General features: G+C 53.7%; 1 non-coding gene across 1 annotated transcript; it reads right to left on the reverse strand.

The window, feature by feature from the left end:
• Window positions 1-4,210: 4,210 nt before the first annotated feature.
• On the reverse strand, window positions 4,211-4,283 carry TRNAF-GAA. The gene has a single exon. It is a non-coding gene; the product is annotated as a tRNA-Phe (tRNA).
• Between the last annotated feature and the right edge of the window lie 5,922 nt (window positions 4,284-10,205).

Genomic DNA, 10,205 nt, shown 5'->3' on the forward strand with positions numbered 1-10,205 from the left:
CTCCCTGAGGCTGCTCAGGGAGAGCAGAGAACAGAGACACAGTGGTCGGGAAGGGGCACGTCTCAGGGACAGCAGGCTCGGTGTCAGCCTGTGGGGCTCCGTGAGGCCATGGTCCCTGGGGAATAATCTTGGTGACAGAGACATCTCCATCCTGCTGCCCAAAGACAGTTTCTAGAAAAAATGGCTCTCTGATAGGTCCCATGATGCACCCCAGTAGGAGCACCCTTTTCCTCCCCCAAGGGTTCCAGCTGCTCTTTCCCCCAGGCCCTGCCTGGGCCACGCTGATCCCACAGTGCAGAGGCCACAACAGAGCTGCCATGTCAGGGTGAGCCCTGGGCTTTTGTCTCACAGAAGCGAGCCCTAAGGTGACCGCAGGTCCCTGAAAAACCCAGCCAGCCCCAGGTGGGATCATGGCCCGTGGATTACCTCCCACAATGCTTGGGAGGCAGCTCTGCTCCCCACTGCCCTGGCACAGGGTGCAGAGCCACCTCCTGGGAAACACGTGTCTGGGATTCTCTCTCCTCATGCTCTGCCAGGACCCCAGTCTCCATGGGCTGTTCCTCCTGCCTTGCAGACCCGGGGCAGCCCTGGGAAACCCTCCTCCTGCTCCCCTCCAGCTCCCACCCCTGCCCCCCTGCTGCCTTGCCAGGGATGTCAGTTTGGGTTGTGTGAGGGGCAGTACTTGTGGGCAGGTACAGGAGGGCTGGGAGCACCGAGGATGAGGGCACTGTTCCCTCAGCGCTGTTAGAGGGCCAGGGGGATGGAGAAAGCTTCCCCACAAGACGCGTGCAGCAGCCAAAAGCTGTGCTCCAGCCCCTGGCCTGGAGAAGGGCCCATCCGGGAGGATGCTCATGTGGGCACTTTTCCATGGCAGTGGAGATTTTGTGTCCCTCCACTAAAACTGGTGCTGCTGGGAGCTGAGCCAGGGTCCTTCTCCCTCAGCTGGGGTTTCACCTGCCCCAGCACCCACGGCACAGAAACCTTGTGCAGAAGCCAGGCTGGGAGAAGAGTTTGGCACCTGGGCAGGACCTGGCGCCCAAACTGCCCAACTGCCCTCCCTGCTCCCGCTGGTGGGTCTCCGCACTCCACCGGCTCTTCCCCAATGGGCTTCTCTGCTGCAGGCTGGAAGGTGCGTTGGGTGTCTGTGGCAGGATTGCCTGGGGGGTAGCTGCAGCTCCATAGTGCTGCAAACAGCAGGATCTGGCCCTGGAGCAGAGTGGAGAGGAGGCAGATGTTGCCAACATCCTCTCCTATAGCAGTGTTGCCCCATTCCCTGCTGGGAGCTCCTCCACCCCTGGGCTGACCCTGGGGGCACCTGGGGGGAGCCGAGTTTCACACATCCCTCTGCCCCACACCTGAGAGCCTTCCTGCTGGCAGCCCTCATGGGAGAGCAGTGTTCCCAGGGCAAGACCCCCACAGTGATGCGTGACATCCATGGGCATTAAAACACAGCCTGGAGAACTCTCACTGGGATAAGCTCCAGCCCTGCATCTCAGAGAAATAAGTTTATAAAAGTGAAGTAAAGATGAAAAGGGGAGTGTTATTTTCTGAACATGGGATGGTGGGGGCCTCTGGGCAGTATGGACACTGATCTGCACACTCAAGGTGCCCCAAGTGGGAACTGGGGAAAAGAGCCCAGTGCCTGTTCAGTGTGACTGCCCCACCAGCTCTGCCCTCCCATAGGTGTAATATTTCTCCCATAATCTGGCATCTGGTAGAGGTTTGCCTCTTCCTCCTTGAGGAAATAAGCCCCAGGCGTGGGTGAGCTTGAGGGGCAGCACCCCTGAGCAGAAAGAACCTGTTTCATGCATTTTGGGACTTAACAGTCTGGCTCTGCCAGCTGGGTCCCTTCTCTGCAGCAAAGCAGGATTGCCACTGTGCCCCAGATCTGTGGCTGCTCCTGCAGCTCCTGAGGATCTACCTGAGGGGGGTCGCAGTGAGACCCCAACCCTCAGCACTGCTGCCCCACACTGGGCAGAGCTTGGCTGTGGAAAGCCCATGGGAGAGCAGCCTTATTTCTCTGAGTTTGGGCTCCCTGTTGCCAAGGGCTGGGCACCCTGCAGTGAAAGTCCGTGTCTCTCACCCCGTTTTGGTTGCCAGTGGTTTTGCTGGGGGAGCAGCCAAGGCACCATGTCCTGGCTCTCGCTGCCTGGGCATGTCTGTGGACAGGCTTGTGCCTCCCCGATCCCACCAGCACAGGGTGCATGGAGACACCAGACACCCCATGAATAAGAGGTGGGCACCGGCCCCACGAGTCGCACCTCTGCCGAGCTGTGCCTGACCTCAGCAGCTCCACGTTCCCTGAACTGGGGCTCTGCTCCAGCCAGTGGTGCCGGTGGAAGGAGAAACACCTGGAGACAGGGTCAGGGTAGGAAATGTCATTCCTCCGGCTGGGAGTCCCACAGCCCTGCCCAGGCTCATCCAGCTCAGACACCCCTACCTGCTGGCACAAAGGAATGCTTCTCATGTGGTTTGGGATCTCCCCCTGGAGAAAGGACAATCTCAGAGCCTTGCCCCTGGCAAGCCACCAGGGCAGTGTGGCCCTGGTCCCAAAGGACACCTGGGCTGGACCAGCACTCTCACAGCACATCCCTCAGTGCAGCCAGAAAGGATTCCGAGCGTGCTGCCGACTTCTGTGCCCTCCCTGAGGGCTCCCCACAGGGAAGCACACTCTGCTGCCCAGCGCTGTCCCTGGGCGGCGGGTGGGGTGGCTCTGTGGTGCCGGGCAGTGACATGAGCTCAGGTCCAGCACAGCTGCCCGCTTCTCCTCCAGGACGGTGCTCAGCCGAGGCAGCACACCCAGCCATGCCACCGCCCTCCTGCCCTCAAAGCCAAGCCCTGGCTGGGCAGGACAGACCCACAGGGCCTGGAGATGACCAGAGCCTGAACTCCAGCCCACACCTGCCTCTGGCTGGGGAGTCAGGGCAACAGCACCCCTGGAGGTGCTGGGGATGGAACCCAGGAACTCCCCCATGCAAAGGAGCTGCTCAGCCACTGAGCTACAGTCCCTTGAAACCTGCCAGCAGGAGAGACACTCTCCTCCCATGATGTGTCTGTGCCAATCACAGTGCCGTTGTTCCCCAGGTACCCTGGGACCCTCTGCAGAAAACAGAACCTGAAGCCTCCTGAGATAGGGGAAGTCAGGACTGGCTCTCCACTGGGGCCTGATCCAGCCCTAGGGCTGCACTGCAGAGTGCTGCCCCTTTACCGACTCTGCAGGGAAATGGGGCAGGAGGAGGCTCTTGCTGCAGGCACTTCTCCCATGCTCTGGCCCATTTTGAGCTAGGTCGATGGAGAAGAGAATACCCCTAAGCCTCCTCTGCCCCCCCCACAACACCCCTCTCTGCCACGTCTGTCCCCAACTCCACAGCAGGAGCAGTGCAACAGGGTGAGGGAAATTCCTCTCTGGGGTGAGGTTCCCCCAGGCTCTGATGGCACCCCAGGGTGTGGTGGGGGCACACAGGGGCAGAAATCCTATAACCCCTCCTCCAGTCACTGGGGCTTGCCCTGCACCACTCCTCCCACAGCATCCCAGGAGGTGAGGTGGACAGCAGGCTTCCATCTCCCTGGGGCTGCGGGTGTGGGTGGGCTCAGGGACCTCCCCACTCCTCCAGCGCTGAGGCCTGTCCTGACAGCAAAGCAGTGCCCTGGGACAGCCCTGGCTGGGGTCTCTGTGGCAGGGTGGCTGAGCACGGGCAGCTGTTAATTCCAAGGCTGAGAGCCTGACCACACACAGGGGTGGTGTCTTCATGGTGGTAAACATGGGACAATTGTGCTGCTCAGCTGCAAGGAGTGCCTCTCCCTGGGACTGGGGAGATGGTGGCCTCCCTGTGGGCAGTGTGCCCTGGTCTGGGAACTGAGGTTGAGGTGAAGGATGTGTGTGAGGAGGGGAGCAGTCTGTGCACCAGTGAGAATGACCATGAGGAGAGAGACAGAGTCTTTGCAGAGACCCCTGAGTGGAGAGATCCCGATCCCTGTGGAGCAGGGAAGGAGACCCAGCTGGAGAACACCCCAAAGACACACTGAGTGGAGAGTCCTGCCCAGGGGAAGGCTGGGGGCTTGTGGCGCAAGAGGAAGGATCCTTCTAACCTGTAGATGTGCAGCTACAGCGCACGGGCAGTGCTCTGGCAAGAGGGGAAGGAGCAAGGAGGGCCAGGGCAGGATGGACAAAGGCAGACGGGCTCTGCAAGACCCTAAGGGAGAAAAACATTGCTGAAACCTGGGGTTGAACCAGGAACCTTTAGATCTTCAGTCTAATGCTCTCCCAGCTGAGCTATTTCAGCCCTGCTCCAGCAGCCCTTGTCCCTGTGCCACCTGGGCCAGGCCACAGCCTGACACACGTGAGGAGAGCTCCTTGGGGACGTTCCCAGGAAAAGCTGTGCCCAGTGCAAGCAGAGCGGGCCTGGCCTCTCCCTGCCCCTGTGGCCAGGTGAGCTCCAGGTGCGGGGTGGGTGCCAGCTTACAGTGGGCGTGACAAGATATGTGTTGGGCCTTGAAAACAAAGGTAATGGTTGCAAAGTCAAGTGAGAAGGCCAGGCACATTCAGCTGCAAAAGCTGAGGGTGAAAGAAGTGTGGGGTTAGTGGCAGACCCCTCTCACAGGGAAGAGAAGCCCAGGGGAGGAAGAGCTTGTGCTGGTGCCATAGGCTTTTGCTTCATTCTTGCCTGAGCCAGAGCGTTTTTTCAATGTTGGGAGACCATATGTAGGGGGAAAGGAGGCTTGGAAACCTCCAAGGGTCTGGGTTTCAGAGCCTCTCAAGATAACCTCTTCCAGTGTGTAAGTGACCTCATGGTTATGACCTCATGGTCCTCATCTCCTGCCTGAACGTTCTTTCCACTTTTGTCCCTTGCCTCTCCTTTTCCCACCATCCACCACAATGAAGAGCCTGGATCTATTTTCTTAACTGCCTGACAGGTACTGAAATGCTCCTACGAGGTTTCCCAAAGCCTTCTCGTCTCCATACTGGAGAGTGTTCCCTCAGCCTTTCCTCAGGTGGGAAGCTCTCCAGCCCCCTGCACGTCTACACATGCTTGACAGTATTGGTGCCTCTTCACTGAGCTTGCTCCAGTTGATCAGTGTCCTTCCTGTACTGGGGGCAGGGGCCCCAAACTCAGTGCAGTACTGGGCATGTGGTCCAGCAAGCACTGAATGGAAGGAGAGAATCCCTCCCTCATCTCCTGGCCATGCTCCTCTTCAGACAGCCAGGATGCTGTTGGCCTTCTGGGTTGCCAGCCGTCTCCGCTGACTCATGTGAAGCTTGTTGTCCACCATGAACCCCAGGGCCTTTTCTGCTGAGCTGCACCCCACCCAGGGCTGTTGCCCAGGGTTAGGCCAGCCCAGGGAAGGACTTGGTTGAAGATGAGGGGTGTTGAGGGAAAGGATTAGGGAGGTAGGTAGGGCTTAGATTTCAGGCATCTGGTGAGGGTTTCAGCTTCAGTGATCAGGGCAGGGATAAGGATGAGAGCTCACCTTTCAGGGTTAGGTGTTAGGGTATAGGCAAAGGTTTAGGGTGAGCAGGACAGAGCCAGGCCTGAGGGGCAAGGATGTGGCACTCGGCGTGTATTTGTCCTCAGAGTGACCGGGGAAAACCTCAGCTGCTGATGACCAAAGGCATCACCACTCAAATGGGCTGGGAATTAGCACTGAGCCCCTTGGCAGGGCACATCCAAGGGGCTACATGACACAGGATGTCTCTGTCTCCTTTCTTGTCACCCTGAAGTCACTTGCCTCTGTTCTTCTGCTCTAATCAGCCCCCAGAGAGGCCCACGTCAATCTCCTGAGGGAGCTTCCTCACCCAAACCCCTCAGCATGCCCCACTAAACCCCAAAGACTCTTTATTCCTCCCACAGTCAGTAACTTTCCCCTGGGAGCTTGTTAGAGTGCAGAAACTATAATTAGTTTATTCTTGCATCTTAATTTCTGTCCAGTTGCAGGGAGCTTTTAGAACAGCCTGTCTTCGAGGATGGGTTTTGTTAAATATAATGATGTTAACAACCACATGATGTAACACAAGTTCATTTCTTTCTCAGTTATACCTCAGAAATGCTTTGAACATTGACAAATGATTTTTCAGTTGACTGTAAAATGTTGCCCACAACACCCCAACTTCATTTGCTAGAGGTGGGCATGGAATAAGGAGGCACAGGAAGATGGGCAGGGAGATCACTAGAGGCATGAGCTGGTGACAAGGCTCTGGGCTAGAAATTTGGCCAAGAAGGTGGAAAAGTTGATTTAAACTGCCAAACTCTCTCTTTAGCAACTTGCTAATTGTGTATATTTATAATTTCCTATCTATTTGTCCCATATTTTTTATGGTCATCGCTTGAGGAAGGTAGACCTTAGTGGAGGCTTGGACTTGGCATACAGTTGTGGACTTCAATGTTGATTTTTTTTTTTTTTTAATAATTTGCATCATGTTTTACTTCCGTTTCTTCAAAATTAATGAGTCCTGTGACTATTTACAGTCAAGTCTCAGGGTTAATCAGGTGGGAATTGGTGCAAAGGAGCTGTAACATTCAGCTGTGAACATCAGTGAGGAAGTCTGATGTAGAAGAATGCAAGTCCCAGGCAGCCCCTGAGGGAAATGGTGGGGCTGGGGAGGTGGGAGGAAAGTTGCCCATACAGTGGGGGACCATGAGGAGACCGCTGTTGCTACATTTCCTGTCCTCCTTAGAAGACCCTCTGAATTGGAGAAAGCTTCTATCACTTCTGTAAAATTAAAAAAGGATGAAAACCCCTTCAAATAAAAAAAAAAAAAAAAAGTGTTTTATGAAGTTGTCATTAAAATCTTCCACTTAAGTTGACTCCTGAAGCCTCTCCAATTACCTGTACAAGCCTGAAGTCCTGAATATATTATGGAAGAAATGAGTCTCCCTCATGTTTTCTCGTATTTAATGAGCCTTATGGTGTATTTGGTGCTTGAACCTCAGATACTGAGAGGAGCTGAACCAACCTCTGAAGGGGTTACAGTCAGAAGCAAAAGCCAAAGTGTCTTGGAGTGTTAATTGGCCCCTCTGAGGCCCATTACAGACCAGGTGTCCCCATGGATTAGTTAGAGAAGAAAATTGGAGGCTGTGAGTACAGGTAGGCAAAGGCACTGTGCAAGGGGAGCTGATGCTGAGTAAAACTTGATATATTTTATCATGGCAAGTGGTCAGCCCCAAGAAGGGGGATCCTGTCCCTCACACTGGCTCAGGGCTCTTCCTGGGGCACTGTGGGGTGGGGTGGGCAATGCTGAGTGGAGACAGTGGTACCACAGCTCCCAGCCTCCCTGGGGGGCTGCAAGGAAGCCACGAGGCCCCAGTTCCATGTGATTATCATGTCTCCTTTCAGGCCTTGGTAGCAGAGACAACTGCCATAGCCAAGGGGACAGAGACCCCCAGGCTGTGGACACCCAACCTATGGCATCTCCCTGCCTTTCCTGAGATCTCTCCTTCCTCCCTGCCTGTTCCTTGGAACACAAAGCACTGCACTGATCTGGGCTCTGGGTGACCTCTGGTACCACTGCACTACCCTTCAAGGGACATTTTTTTCTCCTCCTGTCCCGTCTCAACCTCCCAAGCTGTACTTTGTGATTCTTTTCCTTTCTCAGGTGGTTTCCCACTACAAAGAAAAGGTCCAAATCTCTGAAAACACCCAAAACTCCTAATTTCAGCTACTCTTTTACTCCCGCACGACCTTCCACACCATCAGGACAAGGAAGTCCAGGTCCCTCAGGCACTCCACACACTTCATGTGCTTAATGCCCTCTAAACCCACCTTTGCAGACATCCTCTGGGCACTCTCCCGTTCCTTCCTTCTCCTCACAATGGAAAGCCCCAGAGAATGTTACAGGTGTGGCCACACCAGTGCTGAGTCGAGGGGATGATAACTCCCCGTGTCTCGATGGTCATGCTACAGTGCAGCTCCGTATGCAGGAGCTGGCTCTATTCATGGTGAGCCTTTACCAGCGGTACATATGGCATCACTCACAGTGCCCAGGGCCTTCTCCTCAGACTCACTCCTCTGCTGGTCCAGTCCCACTTTGCCCCTTCTCCTTGTACAACTTGAGGTTCCTGCTGGCCAAAGACCCAAGTATCTCAAGGTCCTGTGCACTGAAGTCCAGCACATCAGCATTTAAGGCATGTGTGCAGATGCTTCCTCTGAGAAGACAATAACTTGACTGGGTGTATGGCAGTATGAGTAAGAAAAAGAAATGCTCATTTAATGGAAGTGATGACGAAGGTGGAAAGCACCACTGTAACGATGAACGAGCTCATCCCCAGTCACACTGAACTTCACAGGAAAACAATGAGCAGTGAGGTTGACCTAAATCTATGCGCCTCAGATGGTCAGTTCCAACACCTTATTGGGCAACAATAAGGTCAAGTTCAGGGATAGGAGTGACAAAAATCAGCATTTGCTGCTTTCTAAGATTTGCAGCAAAGTCCTGCCAGCAGGCAGCAAAGGTACAGATGCAGAAGCCACCCCGACAAGAATGTTGTGCACACTGAAAAGTCTTTTTGGTTGAAGGCAGACCATGACGATGGCTGAACAGTTTGTCACAACAGGCAGAGCACAGCCTGACATTTCCGATCCTAGTTCAAGTGACTGCAAAGAACAAGAGGAAGGAATATGATGCTTGCAAACAGCCTGGATAATGAGCATGATCCACGGCATCTGTCACAGAGGCCAAATGACCCAACCAGCTGGTGTGCATGTCAGATGCAGAGGGCAGTGGGGCCCAGAAGAACTTCCCTATTTGACAAAAAGGGTTGCAAGGAGCCAGGCTTACCAAGAAAGGCAATCTGCAAAGTCATGATTTCAGCTGGGACAGAGTTAATTTTCTTCCTAGCATGGTGTAGTGCTGTGCTTTGGGTTTAGGATGAGAACAATGTTGAGAACACAGGGATGTTTTAGTTGTTGTTGAGCAGGGCTTATCCTAAGTCAAGGATTGTTCAGTTTCCCATGCTGCCAGTGAAGGGGGGCACAACAATCTGAGAGAGTGCATGACCAGGACAGCTGACCTGAACTAGCTAAAGTGCTATTTGATACCACATGACATCAGGCCCTGTATATAAACAAGAGGGAGGAAGATGTTTGGCTGGCCGTGAGATGTGGATCACTGCTTGGGGGGACCAGCTGGGCATGGATCAGTGGGTACAGAGCAATTGCACTGGGCACCCCTTGTCTTCTTTGGTTTTATTCCTCTCTCTTTTTGTTATCTTCCTTTTCATTACAGTTATTGCAATTATTTCTATTATTATTACTAATATTATTATTATTACTACATCTTGTTTCAATTATTAAAGTCTTCTTATCTCAACCCGTGAGGAATTTTTGTTGTTACAACAAAAGTTGCCACAAGCTTATCACCCAGAGTGCAGGGAGAAAAGAATGAGAAAAAACATTTTTAAAATTCTAATTCCTTGGGCTTATTCTTGGCAGCAGCTTTGTTAGGATAGCCCAGCCTTCAGGCACGGCACGCAGGAGACCCTTTTTATTGCTGAGATGCTCTCAGGGAGGCCGACCTGGTAGAGTGTTCAAGGCATTTGTGAAAGGTTCAGACACAACAGATGAAGCCTCTAGAGAAGTGGAATGAAGCCAAGCAGTTACCTCTTACGACAATTATCACAGGAAAAAAATGAACCAGAGGCTTGGCCTATGCCAAGCTCTGGGTACTCTGCAGAGAAGGTGAGGCAGGTTACTGCTGGTGGAACAAGGTGCATTGGATCAATTCCTTCACCGCATCCTTGAGGTCCCTGTTCCTCATACTGTAGATGAAGGGGTTCAATGTTGGAGGTACCACTGAGTACAGAACAGCCATCGCCAGATCCAGGGATGGGGAAGAGAAAGAGAAGGGCTTCAGGTAGGCAAAAAATGAAGTGCTGATGAACAGGGAGACCACGGCCAGGTGAGGGAGGCACGTGGAGAAGGCTTTGTGCCGTCCCTGCTCAGAGGGGATCCTCAGCACGACCTGAAGATCTGCACATAGACAGCACAATGAAAACAAAACAAGCAAAGAATAAAAATGCAGTAAACACAAGGAGTCCAAATTCCTGAGATAGCCTGATTCAGAGCAGGAGAGCTTGAGGATCTGGGGAACTTCACAGAAGAACTGGTCCACCACATTGTCGTGGCAGAGTGGTAGAGAAAAAGTGTCGGCAGTGTGCAGCAGAGCATTGAGGAATCCACTGCCCCAGGCAGCTGCTGCCATGTAGACACAA

Source organism: Tyto alba, unplaced genomic scaffold (assembly GCF_018691265.1).
Source record: "Tyto alba isolate M040663 unplaced genomic scaffold, T.alba_DEE_v4.0 Super-Scaffold_15, whole genome shotgun sequence".
NCBI classification, from domain to species: domain Eukaryota; kingdom Metazoa; phylum Chordata; class Aves; order Strigiformes; family Tytonidae; genus Tyto; species Tyto alba.